This window comes from Bos indicus x Bos taurus, chromosome 4 (genome assembly GCF_003369695.1).
Source record: "Bos indicus x Bos taurus breed Angus x Brahman F1 hybrid chromosome 4, Bos_hybrid_MaternalHap_v2.0, whole genome shotgun sequence".
Taxonomy (NCBI): domain Eukaryota; kingdom Metazoa; phylum Chordata; class Mammalia; order Artiodactyla; family Bovidae; genus Bos; species Bos indicus x Bos taurus.
The window spans coordinates 55,560,404-55,577,713 of record NC_040079.1 but is presented as its reverse complement, the minus strand read 5'-3'; the positions used below and the strand labels follow the sequence as shown (position 1 = coordinate 55,577,713).

The 17,310-nt window shown below is 42.0% G+C and overlaps 1 pseudogene; it reads left to right on the top strand.

The window, feature by feature from the left end:
• Window positions 1–15,426, top strand: part of LOC113890907 — a 57,923-nt pseudogene extending 42,497 nt beyond the window's left edge.
• Window positions 15,427–17,310: the final 1,884 nt, after the last annotated feature.

Here is a 17,310-nt window from a genome sequence, read left to right as displayed (position 1 = left end):
CATTTGGAGAAGAATCTGCTCCTAAGCTTCCCCAGGTTATTAGCTGAATTGATTTCCTTCCCCAGTTCAGTTCCTGGGTCAGGAAGATCCGCTGGAGAAGGGATAGGCTACCCACTCCAGTATTGTTGGGCTTCCCTTGTGGCTTAGCTGGTAAAGAATTCGCCTGCAATGCGGGAGATCTGGGTTTGATCCTTGGGTTTGGAAGATCCCCTGGAGAAGGGAAAGGCTACCCACTCCAGTATTCTGGCCTGGAGAATTCCATGGACTGGTCACAAAGAGTCGGACATGACTGAGTGACTTTCACTCACTTCCTTACAGCCCTCTAGCTGAGGGCTCCAACTTTTTACTGACTTTCAGCTGCAGGCTGCCTTCAGATCTTAGAAGCCACCCACAACTCCCTGCCATGTGGGTTTCCTTAACATGGGGGCTTACTTCATTAAGCCAGCAAGGGGAATTTCTGACCTCAGGAAGGGCTCTCACCTGATTTAGTCAATCCCACCCTTGATGATCTCCCTTTTGATGAACTAAAAATCAACTGATTTGAAACCTTAATTATATCTGCACAATTTCTTTTTCTTTGCCATATTCTGTTGTTGTTCAGTTGCTAAGTCATGTCTGACTCTGCGACCCCATGGACTGCAGCATGCCAGGCTCCTCTGTCCTCTATTATCTCCCACAGTTTGCTCAAATTCATGTCCATTGAGTTAGTGATGCCATCCAATCATCATCTCATCCTCTGTCATCCCCTTCTTCTCTTGCCCTCAATCTTTCCCAGCATCAGGGTCTTTTCTAATGAGTCAGTTCTTCGCATCAGGTGGCCAAATTATTGGAGCTTCAGCATCAGTCCTACCAATGAACATTCAGGGCTGATTTCCTTTAGGATTGACTGGTTTGATTTCCTTGTGGTCTAAAGGGACTCTCAAGAGTATTCTCTAGCAACACAATTCGAAAGCATCAATTCTTCAGTGTTCAGCCTTCTTTATGGTCCAAATCTCACATCCATACATGACTACTGGAAAAATTATAGCTTTGACTATACGGACCTTTGTCAGCAAAGTGATGTCTCTGCTTTCAAATACACTGTCTAGGTTTGACATGGCCTTCCTTCTAAGGAGCAAGCGTCTCTTAATTTCAAGGCTGCATATTCTATTGGCTAGATGCAAATCACAGATCCTGCCCACTCTGATGGGAAAGCAATTATACAGGGAATGACCACAGTGAGTAGGGATTCATGGGGGCCATCTTAGGGTTCTGTCTAGCACAATAAGATTGTTCTTGATTCTTTCTTATTCCAGAATCACAGAAAACACAGGTTCCATAAAGACAGACTGGCCAATAGAGTTCTACTCTTTCTTGATTCCTTAAGAAAATTCAGTACCATGTACTACCCAGGTATTGGCAGTACTGTCCCATCTCTTTGCAGATGGCGGTGGTGGTGGGTGTGTGTGTGGATCTTCAGTTGCCCAGGTGTTCTCAGCCTTGGGACGAATCCTGTTTCCTTGGCTTTGGACTGAGGAGTCCCTACACTGCAGCTGCGTCTGCGGGCCTGGCCAGGCTGCCTTATGAGATGCGTGGGTCAGTTGTGGGAAATAGGAGCAAGGACTTCAGATTCTTTTTTTAAGCAACGTTATTGAGATACAATTTGAATACCTTAAAATTTACCCATCGTAAGTGTAGAGTCCAGTGAGTCTTAGTCTTTAAATATATTTAAACCAGCTCCACAATCCCATTTTAGAGTTCTTCCATTACCCTGAATGTTCCCTTAGGCCTTTCACACTCAATCTCTGCTCCCATCCTCCAGCCCCAGATAAACACAGATCTGCTGTCTGAATCTATAGTTTTGCCGTTTGATTCCCTAGAACTATTATATAAATAGAATCATGCGATCTGTGGTCTTTGGTGTCTGCTTGTTTCATCAAGCAGAATGGTTGTGAGGTTCATGCCTGTTGCTGTATAGGTCATTACTTCATTCCTCTTTATTACAGCTTCTTTATTTGTACCTCTAGTGCAAAATGCAAATGCCTGGCCCTTTGTTCAAAAAGCAGGGAAAAGGGCCATCAGCAATATTAAAGCTTAAAGCTTTTCCTTTTTACATTTCTACTAGCAACGTCTGAGGGTTTCTTCATATCCTCCCCAACACTTATTATCTGTCTTTTTGATTATAGCCTTTCTGCTGGAGGATTTGTTATGGTTTCTCATCATGGTTTTGATTTGCATTTTCACAATGATCAATAATACTGAACATCTTTTTATGTGTTTACTTGCTATCCGTATGTTTTCTTTGGTGAAGTATCTGTTTAAATCTTTTGCCCATTTGTTTTAAAATTGAATTGTTGGCCCTTATTATTGAATTGTAAGACTTAAAAAAATGTTCTGGATACAAGTTGATCTAGTTATATGATTTGTAAATATTTTCTCCTGGATGGTGACTTATCTTTTCATTTTCTAATACCGTCTTTTGAATAGCAAACATTTTTAATTTTAATGAAGCCCATTGAATCAAAAACTCATTGGTTTTGTGGTCCATACTTTGTGTGACATCTGATTCTTTTCATTACTCTCTTTAGAGGAGAAATTGGAGTTGTGGTGAAAGGCAATCACCAATTTTTTACTTGTTTTGGGGGAATTGAGGGACTGATTAATCTTGATTGTATTATAGATATATACAGAGAAAATGAACGTGGTTTTAGATGAACAGAACTTTGCAGCCTTTGCCTGACCTCCTCCTCACTGCAGACATGCAGTGCGACATGCCTGGTGGAGAGGCTCAGGGAGGGGCTTAGAGATGATGGAGAAGAGTCATAGACTGAAAGTGTCACTCTCCACATGGAGGGAGAAAACACCACAAGAAAATTTTAGCGATCATGGAATCCTCTGACCCTGTATGAGGTTTTTTCCCTAGAAGATCTGACCTTGTGATTATGCTAGAAGGGGAATGGTTTGAGGCTGAAGCTCTAGTTGTTTTTTTTTTTTTCCCCCAAAAATCTAAGCACCACTTGAAATTAATGATTAGTGGCCATCTCAGTTTTAGCTAAAACTGCAGACATGATAATAGGTGCGATGCTCATAGTATAAATGGTAAAGAGACATCTTTTACTCAGGAAAATCTTGTATTATTAATATCTTTCAGCTAGCTAAAAGATATTTACTTAACATCCATTATATGCCAGTCTCTGTTCTAGGTGCCATGGATACTTAAAAAGGGCAAAGCAAACAAAAATCCTTGCTCTTGTGGAGCTTACATTCCAGGAAGGGGAGACAGACAATACATAAAAAGTGAAGAAAATAACACTGTAAGATAGAAGTGACAGATGCCATGGGAAAAAAATAGCGGGGGTTGGGGGTGAAGGACACTGATGATGTTTCATATCATAGAGGGTGATCAGGGGAGAACTCAGTGAAGGGAGCTATTTGAGGTAAGGAAGTAATATCCGGGGAAAGAGCAAAAAAGGAAGAGCCTTCAGCTAGTGCTCAAGTTTCAAGACGATGGTTGGGCCAGGATATTCAAGGACTGATGCGGAGGCCAGGGTAGGAAGAACAGGGAAGAGCGAAGTAGGAGACAAGCCAGAGAGGAAATGGGGCTGGATACCATCGGCCTCAAAACCCATAAAAACTTGAAATCTCACAGAGAGTGAACTAGAACACGTTTTGTGCAACTATAACATCCAAGTTTCTCTTCTGTTCAGGTGTTTAACAGTTACAATTTCCTCCAATGATTTCCTGAACAATGCAAGTAATTCAGTGTGTGATTGAATAGTAGTTAACTTTTAAAAATGGCAAATGATGCTGTGTGGATAATAAAAGATAACAAATGGATCTAAAATGTTACTACAGCTGCCAAAAAGATTAAAATACTGCTATGTACAATTGAATACAATTTAAATATAAGAATGCATCTATTTTTTTTTTTTGAAATAGGTTTTAAATGGATTAATTAAAAATAGAGACTGGGAAATGACAAAGATAATTTTTTACGAAGCAGGCTATAAATGGAGAACTACAGTGTTACAGTGAAGGTGTAGATTTAAAAAGTGACTCACCAGAACACGCAATTATTAGGTACAAGTAAGACGCACACTTCCTGGAGGAGGGCATGGCAACCCACTGCAGTATTCTTGCCTGGAGAATCCCATGGACAGAAGAGCCTGGTGGGTTATAGTCCATGAGGTCACAAAGGGTCAGACATAACTAAAGTGACTTAGCATGCACACTTAAAGATATTTTTACATATACCTGAGTAATATGGAATAATATGGACAGTGATTCAATCAGAATATCTTCGTGTGCACTGGAGGCACAACAGGAACACACTAACTCCGTCGGGAATGGGCTGGGCCATCGCTGGAGGTTTGTGAGCCCAGCTCACCATCTAAGAGGAAGTAAGTCTTGAAAGTCGAATGGCAATGTGACTCAGAAAAAGGTGTGGGCTATGTAGCTTAAAACTCAAACCAACATCAGTCATTTAAACCAGAAGGTTCTTGAGGCTGAAACTGGACTTTTAAATATAAACAAAGTATCCTGCCTCAGAGGGACTGGAGTAGGCCCGGAAGTCAGTTTAATGTTAATCTACCTGTTTCTGCCTTTCCTTGCCTTCATTTTTGCACAGCTTTGTCAGAAACCCATTGTTGGCGCCCTCTGGTGGCAGGTTCAAGCTGTGAACTAGAGACTGGCAACACCTTGCAGTTAAGGTGGCTTAACGCCTTCTCGATGGACGTGAGTTTGAGTGAACTCCAGGAGTTGGTGAGGCACAGGGAGGCCTGGTGTGCTGCAATTCATGGAGTCGCAAAGAGTTGGACATGACTGAGCAACTGAACTGAACTGAACAGTGCTTACTTGATGAGAAGTGCCTGTACCAACTCATTGCTTGTAAAATCTAGTGTTTCCCTTTGTTAGTGATGCATATTCCAGAGTTACTTGAACGCTAAGTTGGGCTTACAAATAAATAAGCACTTGTAACATTTCTGCATGATAATAACATACTTTCAGAGTTCTTACTGTTAAGTGCTTCATGTTTATTAATTCATTTCAGCCACATAACAATTGTATGAGGTACTATTATATTCCCATTTTACAGAAGGGGAAACTGAGGCATAAAGAGGTCTCATCCATAGAGGGTGACATAACTAGCAAGTGGGAGAGCTGGGATTTAAACTCGGAAAGTCTTGTTACAGATTCTGTGCTCTTAACCTTTGCACCCTACCATGGCTCATGTGGCAGGGTATACAGTTGGTTTTGTATAATGCCTGGTTCTCTAGCACTGTCTTTTATTCTTCAAATACTTTGCTTTTTAAAAGCAAATCAAGGGGAAGTACTTAGATATATTTGTATGTGCACACACATAATATATATATTGAAGTGAAGTGAACTGAAAGTTGTGCAGTCACGTTTGACTCTGTGACCCCATGGACTATGCAGTCCATGGAACTCTCCAGGCCAGAATACTGGAGTGGGTAGCCTTTCCCTTCTCCAAGGGATCTTCCCAACCCAGGACAGAACCCAGGTCTCCCGCATTGCAGGTGGATTCTTTACTGAGTCACAAGCCCAATACATATACATTAAGTACAGATATCATTTAAAGACAGCCATATAAAAAGGAAGAACTATAAATATGAAGGAAGATAAATACATGGCTTTGAACTTTAAAAGTATTTGAAAATTTTTTTTTGTGGTGATGTATACATTCTTATAACATTTGCTGTCATTTATGAATTCAAGTCATTCTTCAAATTGGGATTGAAATATAGTTTGCAAGTCTTAATCTCTGTTAGTCTAATCTTTTTGGGAGTAGAATTAGGATATGATTTCTCTTTGAGTACCAGTAGTGGGGACTCCATCAATACTTACTGTTATGATGAGCAATGGAATGGATGAGTGGGTACATGAGCTAAACTTTATTCAAAGTATGGCATAGGCATTGTATTGATAGCAAGGGCTCATAGGCCGTTAATGAATTCATCACTTTCCTTGCTATTTTGTACTATCTCAATCTACAGCAACCGTAGGAGGTAGGTACTACTATCCCATAGGTAAGGAAACTGAAGTACAAAGGTTAAATAAACTGTCCAAGCTGCTAAGTAGCAGAGCTGAGATTCAAACCAGGGAGTTTGGCTCTGGAGTCCATGAGCCCAGCCACCATCTGCATGGCTTGAGCTGGCCTTGGCTGCGATGTGTGTGTTTACAGAGCTGCAGGGGTGCACACTGGGGGCCTTTATTTGGGGCTTAATTCTTATAATGGAAAAAGTATTAGGCATGGATGCCTTTCAGCTCTGGGAAACTGAGACTTTACACGCTTCCCCTGACTCTACAACTAAACTCACTGTGCCCGTCCCCCAATCCCTAAACTCACTCCTGTTTTCTGCTCCCTGTCTTAGTGAGGGGCAACAGCAGTCTCTTGTCTGGGCTGCCTTTCTCCAGGGTTGTCCCTGTCCCATCCATCCTCCACATAGTACTCTAGAGTGATTTAAAAAAATAGACTTAATTTTCTTTTTAGTAGTCTTCGGTTCACAGCAAAATAGAACCTAAAGTACAGAGAGTTCCCCTTGCTCTCCCACACAGCCAGCCTCCTACACTCTCAACGTTCAGCCCCATAGGAGTGCATTTGTTACAACTGATGAACCTATGTTGACACATTCTTGCCAAAGTCCACAGTTTACCCCTAGGCTTCACTCTTGTTGTATATTCTGTGGGTTTGGACAAATCTATAATGACATGTGTTCACCGTCACAGCAGCACACAAAGTAGTTTCACTGCCTGAAATAGCCCCTGTGCTCTGCCTGTTCGTTCCTTTTTCTCCTCTAATCCATGGTAACTACTGATCTTTCCTTTTTACTGTCTCCATAGTTTTGCCTTTTCCAGAATGTCAGTATAGTTGGAATCATACGGTATGTAGCTTTTTCAAATTGGTTTCTTTTCCTTAGAAATATGCCTTTAATTTTCCTCCATATCTTTTCATGGCTTGACTGCTCATTTCTTTTTAGCACGGAATAATACTTCATTGGACTTCCCTGGTGGCTCAGTTCATAAAGAATCCACCTTCAATGCAGGAGACCCAAGTCCAGTCCCAGGGTTGGGAAGATCTCCTGGAGATGGGAATAGTAGCCCAGTCCAGTATTCTTGCCTGGAGAATTCTATGGACAGAGGAGCCTGGCGGGCTACAGTCCATGGGGTTGCCAAGAGTCGGACACAACTTAGCAATTAAACCACCACCACCAATACTTCATTATCTGATGTGTCATAGTTTATTTATCAGAGTGATCTTTCAAAAACACAAATCTGATTGCAGTTCTCTCTACTTAAAATCCTCTAGTAGCTTCCCCGTGGATAAAAAATAAACTCATTAGCATGTGATCCAAAGTCTTCATAAAAATAGCCTTGCATTCTTCTCCATTACCTTCCCCATGGTACTTGGCTCTCCATTCTTAATGAACTTTTTTCTGTTCCTCAAAGTGACATATTCTCACTTACCCCAGGGCTCTTGCACTTGCTTCACATCCCCCTACTCTAGCTCACTGTTGTCTTCCTGTTTGGTTGTTCAGGGTGACTTCAGCATCCTTGTAGGTAGTCCATTCAATATTTAGAAATGGAACTTTTATGGTTATATTTTTAATGTCCTTTATACAAATGTCCCACACTTTCGTTAATATCCTGGTATTCAGGTAAAGTAAGTTCATTTTCTAATCACAAATGTGGTCAAAATGTTAGTGGAATTGTGTTAAAAAAATATAGGTCAGGAAAAAACAATTAAATACATAATATATATTTAGTTAGCCCCAAATGAAGGATTTGTATTTAGACGGTTGCAGTTGAAGTTATTTTTCTCTTAGTAATTATTTATTGTCACTGGAGGTAGTTTAGTTTTACTGAAATAAATCTGATTAAATTACGAAATTAGAATAAATTTACTTTTATGGTTTTTATTCTGGGCCTTCTTTTCATTGGATCATTAACTGGTGGTTCAGTTTATTTTTAGTGTTAGTGTGTGTACCTGAAATGGTGTCGGTTCTATGACTTCAAATTTAAGGTTCCAATGCTCTTCTTCTCTGTATGTGTCTGCTTTTCTTTCTGAAATGACAGGGTTGGCATATTTTTAAACATTTTCTGAAAATGTCTATAAAGCAAGTTCAAAAGACCTGAACTTTTGTTCTCACTCAACTGTGGAAAAAAATAGAGACTATTAATGTATTTACTTTTAAATGAGTAGAATTGCAAGATAAACTATCTGCGAGGTTACTGCAGCTGTCTAACATTTGTTAAGGGCTTAATACATAGCAGGCACTTTCCTGTAAATTATTTTCTTTAATTCTTGCTCCAGTCTCACAATTTATGTAGAATTTCCTCCATTTTATATGAGCCAAAACAGAGTCTAAGAGGTTGAATCACTTGGCCAGGGGCACATAGATAAATTGTGGGCCCCAGAGAATGTGTTTTTTTTTCATTTCATAGCACAGTTTTTTGATGACCAGGCCAGCTTCTCAAATCATTTTTGGATTTCTTTAATGAGCAGTCAGTGGCAGGGAGCATGCACACATAGAGCAGGTGTGATGATAAAATAATCAGACTCATTTTGTGGGTGGTTATGGGAATCATTCTCATTGTTTTATAGTCACAAGCTGCATTGTGCACAGTATATATCCTTGTGGGTAGATGGGTGTGTACATGTATACGTGTACAAAAGCCTGCCTTGGAAAGGATGCAACAGTGCCTTTGTAAACTTCCAAAATACAACCAAATCATATAGACAAAAACTAAGTTGGCAGCCAAATGCTGTGATAACAGTACCTCAAGGCTCAGAAAATAAACATTTTAAAGGGGTTTTACAATCTATTAATATTATTTTTCACGCTCATTCTTTTAAGTTGGTGCTTGGCACTGATCGGCTATGACCTTGGTTATCCTCGACTATGCTTTTGGTTATTTATTGTAGCTGTATTGCCCCGGCCTGCCATAGGCAAACACTCTCCCAAAAGATGTTTTTAGAGTATATGTTATTGATGTATAGCATAAATAAGTTTCAATGTAGACAAACCACAAGGCACAGGTTAATGGTTTTAATGAAATGGACTCGCCCATGTAGCAGACACCCAGATTAAGAAAAAGAACATTACCAGCATCAGAGAAACATCCTCATATCTGGTCTTAACCACATCACCCCCTCTCCAAAGGCTTCTACTCTCCTGGCTTTTATCACCAGTTTTGCCAGTTTTTGAACTTCATGTAAGTTGAACCATAGAAAATTTTGCATTTTTTTTCACTTTTCAACGTTTATTTTGTGAGATTCATCCATGCTCTTACATGCAGTGTTGGTTAGCCACTTTGATTTCTACACAGCATTCTTTTATCTGAATATGTTACAACTAGTCCATTCTCTTGTGGATGTACACTTGAATTTCCCCCAGTTTTTGTTATGAATAGTGCCCCTCAAAACATCCTCATATGTATCTTCTGACACAAATACATATATATATCATTGGATGAATGCACAGGAGTGGATTGCTGGGTTGTGAGGTATATATATATTCAGCTTTAGTAGATGCTGTCAAACACTTTTTCCAAAGTAGTTGTGTCAATTTAAATTCCCATTCATAATATAGAAGAGAGTTTGCTGCTCTGGATCTTTGCCAGCAACTGGTATCATTAGCTTTTTTCATCTTAGCTGTTTGGTGGGTAGGTTCATCATAGTTTTATTCTGTGTTTCTCTAATAACTAATGCAGTTGAGCACCTTTTCACATGTTTATTGGCAACTTGGATATCCTTTTATTGTGAAAGGCCTGTTCACATCTCTTGCCCATTTTCTATTGGGTCGTCTATGTTTTTCTTACTGATTGTAGAACTGTTTTATGTTTCTCTCCCAAATGACGTACTGGCTGGAGGTAGTGTAGGAATCCTGGGATCCTGGAAGAGGGAGAACAGAAAGGAGGTTGGGTCACCTGGGTAAAACCTCACTCGCTTCTCCTTTCAGCCCCAACAGCAGAAAGGTATTTTAGGTAGCAAGGCCTCTAGTCCCTGGTGGCTCTGTGTTTCTCCAAGAGATAGCTGGCCCCACTTCTTGCCTATTAGTGTGCATTTTGAAGCCCCATCACCTGGAAATCTTACAGTATTCTAAACATACAGTTTCAGATGCTCTTAGCCAGTCCCAAACTTGGGTGTCATCTCCATTTCCTCACCTTTCCTCCCAGCCCTCACCTCTCCAGTCCCACCAAGTCCTGGCAATTCTGTGTCCAAAATATGCATCCAGGGACTTCCGTGGTGGTCAGTGATTAGGACTCTACACTGCCGCTGCAGGGGCCACCGGCTTAATCCCTGGTCTGGGAACTAAGATCCCACTGCAAGTTGCATTTTGTTTCACTTTTCATTGTTATTTTGTGAGATTCATCCATGTGAATCTCATGTTTATCCACTTTCATTTCTACACAGCATTCTTTTATCTGAATATGTGGCAAAAAAAAAAAAAAAAAAAACATCCAATAGGATCGCTTTACCCTACTTCTACCACCAGCACCTGGTTCAAGGCATAGCACCCTTCCCCAAGGTCCATGAGATGGCTTCCAAATGGCCTCCAACTGGCTCAATGAACTGTTTAAAACACAAGTTGAACCCTCCTTGAAGTTCTTTATTCTCATGTTGTTATTCTTCATACCCCCTCTTCTTGGACTCATGGCACCACCACAGTTGGTAATTACATGTTTCTTTCTGCCTTTGTTCTCACGCCTGTCTTCTCCCCTGACCTGTCAATTCCACGAAGGGATCAGGCCTGCTTTGTGCACTAGTTCAGCTCAACAGTTGGTGCATTTGAACACGAGAGGTTGAATGAATACCCCGTGTCAGATCTGAACCAAGTCCCTGCTGTCCCCGTCAGGTGTTCATCCAGCCTCTTCTGAGTATTTCACATGATGAGGCTCTCACTAAACCTGAGGTAACCTGTCCTGCATTGGAAAGGAAAGCAACATACCTCACTCAGTGTTCAAAGAGGAGGCAAAGTGTGTAAGCCGAAGGAAGGCTGAGGTCCCAGCAAGACGGGAAATAGGAAAATCTTCTCAGGGCACCCGTGTCCTTGCTTAATTGTTTTAGTTGGAAAACTCCCCTTAGTCAGCAGATGCAGCTCCTGACTCTTTGGCCCTCACTTCCCTCCCACCCATAGCATTTCTAGGGAACACAGTGCACTTCTGGGGGCAAAACAAGCTTGTGTGTTTGTGGGGTCTATCCTGTTCCCATATCCAGCCTCTGACCTCTCCCTCTGGAACTGAGGTCAGAGTGGAACATGACATGACCTGGGGCTCCCAAAAGGGCCTCACCCATCTCTCAGTGGCCCAGTCCCTTACCCAAGTGTGGATTATTGAACACACTGTCATCAAAGGTGGTAGCAGGGAGCTAGACGTCCAAATGCATTCCCTGAATGAGACAAGACAGTGGTTTGCAATTCTGGCTGTATTGAGGCCGGGTCCCCAGTGTGGTTAGTCTATTAAGTAGGAATCTCACCCCGTGATGATCTCAATTAATTCGATGTTTTCCCTAGTTCCCTTTAGATAGTCTGTACTCAGCACTGTGGGCTCATGAGCAGTTTTAAATCCAACACAGGGAAAGTCCTCCTTGTATCCCCACGGTTCACAGTCAAGGCAAAGTCTATCAGTATAGCTCAACAAGGCCTTGGAGCCAGAGAGAGATGAATTCTAGCTTGATCCAGGCACTTGTCAAGTGGGACCCTGGACATTCACTTACCTGGCTGAGCTTCATAGTCTTCCTCTGCCATGTGAAGCTGCTTCTTGCCTCTAGGGCCATTGTGAAGATTCAGTAAGTTATGGAAAGTGTCCAGCACTGTAGCTAGTTCAGAGTAGGTGTCCTGTATGTGATGATTCGTATTTCAAACAGTTTCCCATCTTATGGGAAAGATGACCAAATATGGCTTGTGAATCTGTTTCATTGTTCTGGGAGGTATTACATTTACTCTTGATTTCAGGGCAGTATTTGCTGAATTGCTATAGTGTGAGGTACTGCCAGGCTCATTGGCATTTCTGATGGGGAGACAGAGGTAAGGCGTAGAAACTGATTTGAGCAAGTGAACTGGAAGCAAGTCCAAACTCTGAAGCTTTTAATACTCTATCTTCAATTCATTCCCAATTAATTCCCATCAGTTACGAGTAAGGAGGACTTTAGTTCCCTCTTTTCCTAGCACATATCTGAATAATTAGAATCCCCCAAATACCCTTCTTTTTTTTTAACTTACATAGTTTATTAATTTCCATACATACAGGCCAATGAGGTACATTGTTTAAAGTTCAGGAATCTATAGACAGATTCTCTTTAATGACATTGTTCTATTTCCAAGGCTATAGAAATGAGTCAGTTATGCTTCTTCCCTCAGCTGAAATTGTTGCATCAAATCTGTTATCAAAGTCAAATGTATTGAATTAATCAATCTTTTCTTTTCTTTTCTATTTTCTCTGCTACCACCCATGTCTAGGTTTTCCCAGATTACTACAATAGACTTGAAAAAAAATGTTTATTATGGAAAAATTCAAACTTCAAACATACTAAAAAATAAAGAGAATATTATATTGAACGCTCATGTACCTGACATAAAACTGCACCAATTGTCAACTTTTTGCCATTCTTCTCCTTCATTTTTTTCTGGACTCATAGAATGTCCGTGTGTATCTCTAATAAATAAGCAATTTGTGTCCCCCACAGCTTTTTCATTATTCTTTCTCTAATATCATTTTTCTCACCAATCCAAAAATTTCCCACCCAAATATCCTACTTTATCCAGTAATTCTGGACATGTGCTCTTGTGAGCCTTTTGAGTAATACTGACAATAAAGGAAAAAAAGAAACAGTGAAGACTTGAGGGGGAGGGAGGGCCCGCTAATTTTCCCTGGGTAATAGAAGTGTGGATGGTAATTATTTTTCTCACCAGTGTCCCACATTTAGTAAGCCATAATGTATTAGCATTATTATCAGAATATGCTCCCCACCAAACTTTCTAAATTAAAACACCAGGCAAGTTAATTTAAATGCTGCTGTACCTGTGAAGTACCAGTTACCCTATATAAAGTGGTCAAAGCAGAGAGCAGGAGGCTCAGGGCACCTTGGGGTCAGCCATACTGGATTAAAAGCTCATCAGCACTGAGAGGGAACACGAATGTGGTTTCTCTTGAAGAGTACAAAGGGCTTATTCCATCAATGGTAGATGCTCAGTAAATAGTGGCTAAGGTGATGAAGGAAGCTGGAATCAAGATTGCCGGGAGAAATATCAATAACCTCAGATATGCAGATGTCACCACCCTTATGGCAGAAAGTGAAGAGGAACTAAAAAGCCTCTTGATGAAAGTGAAAGAGGAGAGTGAAAAAGTTGGCTTAAAGCTCAACATTCAGAAAACGAAGATCATGGCATCTGGTCCCATCACTTCATGGCAAATAGATGGGGAAACAGTGGGAACAGTGGCCGACTTTATTTTTCTGGGTTCCAAAATCACTGCAGATGGTGACTGCAGCCATGAAATTAAAAGACGCTTACTCCTTGGAAGGAAAGTTATGACCAACCTAGACAGCATATTCAAAAGCAGAGACATTACTTTGCCAATAAAGGTCCATCTAGTCAAGGCTATGGTTTTTCCAGTGGTCATGTATGGATGCTAGAGTTGCACTATAAAGAAAGCTGAGCACCAAAGAATTGATGCTTTTGAACTGTGGTATTGGAGAAGACTCTTGAGAGTCCCTTGGACTGCGAGGAGATCCAACCAGTCCATCCTAAAGGAGATCAGTCCTGGGTGTTCATTGGAAGGTCTGATGTTGAAACTGAAACTCCAATACTTTGGCCACCTCATGAGAAGAGTTGACTCATTGGAAAAGACCCTGATGCTGGGAAATATGGAGGGCAGAAGGAGAAGGGGACGACAGAGGATGAGATGGTTGGATGGCATCACCGACTCGATGGACATGGGTTTGGGTGAATTCCGGGAGTTGGTGATGGACAGGGAGGCCTGGCGTGCTGCGGTTCATGGGGTTGCAAAGAGTCGGACACGACTGATCGACTGAACTGAACTGAACTGAAATGAAGGTGATGAATGAATGATTCTTCTCTTTCAATCACCTGGCAACATTTGCTTTTTATATTTTCCTCAGTGACAAATGCCTGCTTAGCTTAGATCCCTCCAGACAGGGACACTATTTTTCAAACCAACCAGTTGATAAACATTTACTGAGTTCTTATTATATGCCAGGCACTTGGTATGCAGTTGTGACCAAAGACAGTCATGTCCTTGCTGCCGTGGACCTCATAAGCTGGTGGAGAAGACAAGATGTAGTCAAATTAAAGAAAGAAAGAAGATGGGAGACGTCAGGCTCCCACCATCGGAGCGGCGGCCCGGCGCGGCGCAGCGCCGACAGCTTGAGCTCTCGTTGCAGCGAGTGTTCCGTTCCCGTCACCGGGCGGCGCCGCTCGAGCCGCAACGCGCCTCCACGCTCCTCGCCGCTTCCAACCCCGCGGCCGCCGCTCCCCTAGCAGTCGGCACACACACCATGAGGACGTCAACCAGAGCCTGGCCGAGTGGAAGCTCTTTATCTACAACCGGACCACCGGAGAGTTCCTGGGGTGCACCGCCAAGAGCTGAGGTTTGATCTTGCTCTTCTGCCTAGTCTTTTATGGGTTCCTGGCTGCACTCTTTTCATTCACAATGTGGGCCATGCTTCAGACTCTGAACAATGAGGTTCCAAAATATTGTGACCAGGTTCCTAGTCCAGGACTGAAATGGTTTTTCCAAAACCATTGTCGGTGTTGGACTTTTCATTCAGCCTGTCTGATTCAGAATCCTATCAAGGGTACATTGATGACCTTAAGAAATTTCTAAAGCCATATGGCTTAGAAGAACAGAAGAATCTCACAGATTGTACCAGCGGAAATTTTTGAGCAGAAGGGTCTAGAATACACTGCGTGTCAGTTTCCTCTTGCCTTACTTGAAGCATGCAGTGGTGTGGATGATCCTACGTATGGCTACCAAGCAAGAAACCCTTGTATTCTTGTGAAAACGAACAGAAAAATTGGATTAAAGCCTCAAGGAGAACCAAGGATAGACTGTATTGGAAAGAGTGAAAGCACTGGAGTTCTATCCACTTATTCTCCCAAAGGAATGATAGATTTAAAATATTTTCCATATTATGGAAAAAAAACTGTACGGGAGCTACCTGCAGCCACTAGTTGCCGTCCAGCTCAGCTTTGGTAGTGATGGTGACGTAGAAGAAGTAATGGTTGAGTGCAAGATTGATGGATCACCCAACCTAAAAACCCAGAATGACCGTGACAAGTTTTTAGGACGAGTTGCATTCAAGATCACCACACATGCATAGTAGGAGTTAGGATATCTCCACAGAGTAAACGTTGTGTTGTCTGTCTTCATTTTGTACCAGCGGGACCTGCCATTCCAGAATTATGAGACCACCTTGGAGAAACATGGAGTGGTACATGACACTGGGATAACATAATGTGCTTCCAGATAATAGTGGTCCATGTCTTTCTAAGTAACTGCCTGTTGCCTCTGCTGCCTTTTGAACCATGTACAGACACCAGATAGGGACTGTGAACACCTGATTCTGAACATGTAGGTTGGGGGTCTTGTCCAGTTTTTATGTGGTTTAATTGCCAAGTGTCTAAAGCTTGAACGTGCTGTGCTATGTAAATATTTTATAGATTTAACACTGGTTAACTGTCATATTTTGATGTCAGCAAAGTTTTAGGCGATAAAATGGTACCTGATCAATATCAAATGACTTTATAGCTGCAAGAAATTTAGTGTGTGGAAAAGTTCTGTATGTGAGGAGGAAAAAAGGAAAATAAAAGTGTTCAGTTCAGTCACTCAGTTGTGTCCAACTCTTTGCAACCCCATGAAACACAGCACGCTGGGCCTGCCTGTTCATCACCAACTCCCGGAGTTCACCCAAACCCATGTCCATCGAGTTGGTGATGACATCCAACCATCTCATCCTCTGTTGTCCCCTTCTCCTGCCCTCCATATTTCCCAGCATCAGGGTCTTTTCCAATGAGTCAACTCTTTGCATGAGGTGGCCAAAGTATTGGAGTTTCAGCTTCAACATCAGACCTTCCAGTGAACCCCCAGGACTGATCTCCTTTAGGATGGACTGGTTGGATCTCCTTGCAGTCCAAGGGACTCTCAAGAATCTTCTCCAACACCACAGTTCAAAAGCATCAATTCTTCGGTGCTCAGCTTTCTTTATAGTCCAACTCTCACATCCATACATGACCACTGGGAAAACCACAGCCTTGACTAGACGGACCTTTGTTGGCAAAGTAATGTCGCTGCTTTTTAATATGCTGTCTCAGATCAGATCAGATCAGTCTCTCAGTCGTGTCTGACTCTTTGCGACCCCATGAATCGCAGCACGCCAGGCCTCCCTGTCCATCACCAACTCCCTCAGTTCACTCAGACTCACGTCCATCGAGTCAGTGATGACATCCAGCCATCTCATCCTTTGTCGTCCCCTTCTTCTCCTGCTCCCAATCCCTCCCAGCATCAGAGTCTTTTCCACTGAGTCAACTCTTCACATGAGGTGGCCAAAGTATTGGAGCTTCAGCTACAGCATCATTCCTTCCAAAGAACACCCAGGGCTGATCTCCTTCAGAATGGACTGGTTGGATCTCCTTGCTGTCCAAGGGACTCTCAAGAGTCTTCTCCAACACCACAGTTCAAAAGCACCAATTCTTCGGCGCTCAGCCTTCTTCACAGTCCAACTCTCACATCCATACATGACCACTGGAAAAACCATAGCCTTGACTAGACGAACCTTTGTTTGCAAAGTAATGTCTCTGCTTTTGAATATGCTATCTAGGTTGGTCATAACTTTCCTTCCAAGGAGTAAGCGTCTTTTAATTTCATGACTGCAGTCACCATCTGTAGTGATTTTGGAGCCCAGAAAAATAAAGTCTGACACTGTTTCCACTGTTTCCCCATCTATTTCCCATGAAGTGATGGGACCAGATGCCATGATCTTCATTTTCTGAATGTTGAGCTTTAAGCCAACTTTTTTCATTCTCCACTGTATGCTGTCTAGGTTGGTCATAACTTTCCTTCCAAGGAGTAAGCGTCTTTTAATTTCATGGCTGCAATCACCATCTAGGTTAAAAAAAAAAAAAGATGGACAGATGTGTAGGTGCTGCAGAGGAAATAAACTCTTGATTGGGAAGTCAGGCAAGAGTTCCCACCTGAGGAGGGGACGTGTGAGTTGAGACCTGAAAGGTTAAAGCAGGAAGGTGGGTTGTGATGGAGAGTGGGGTTGTGTTTTAGGCAGAGAGAACAGCGTAC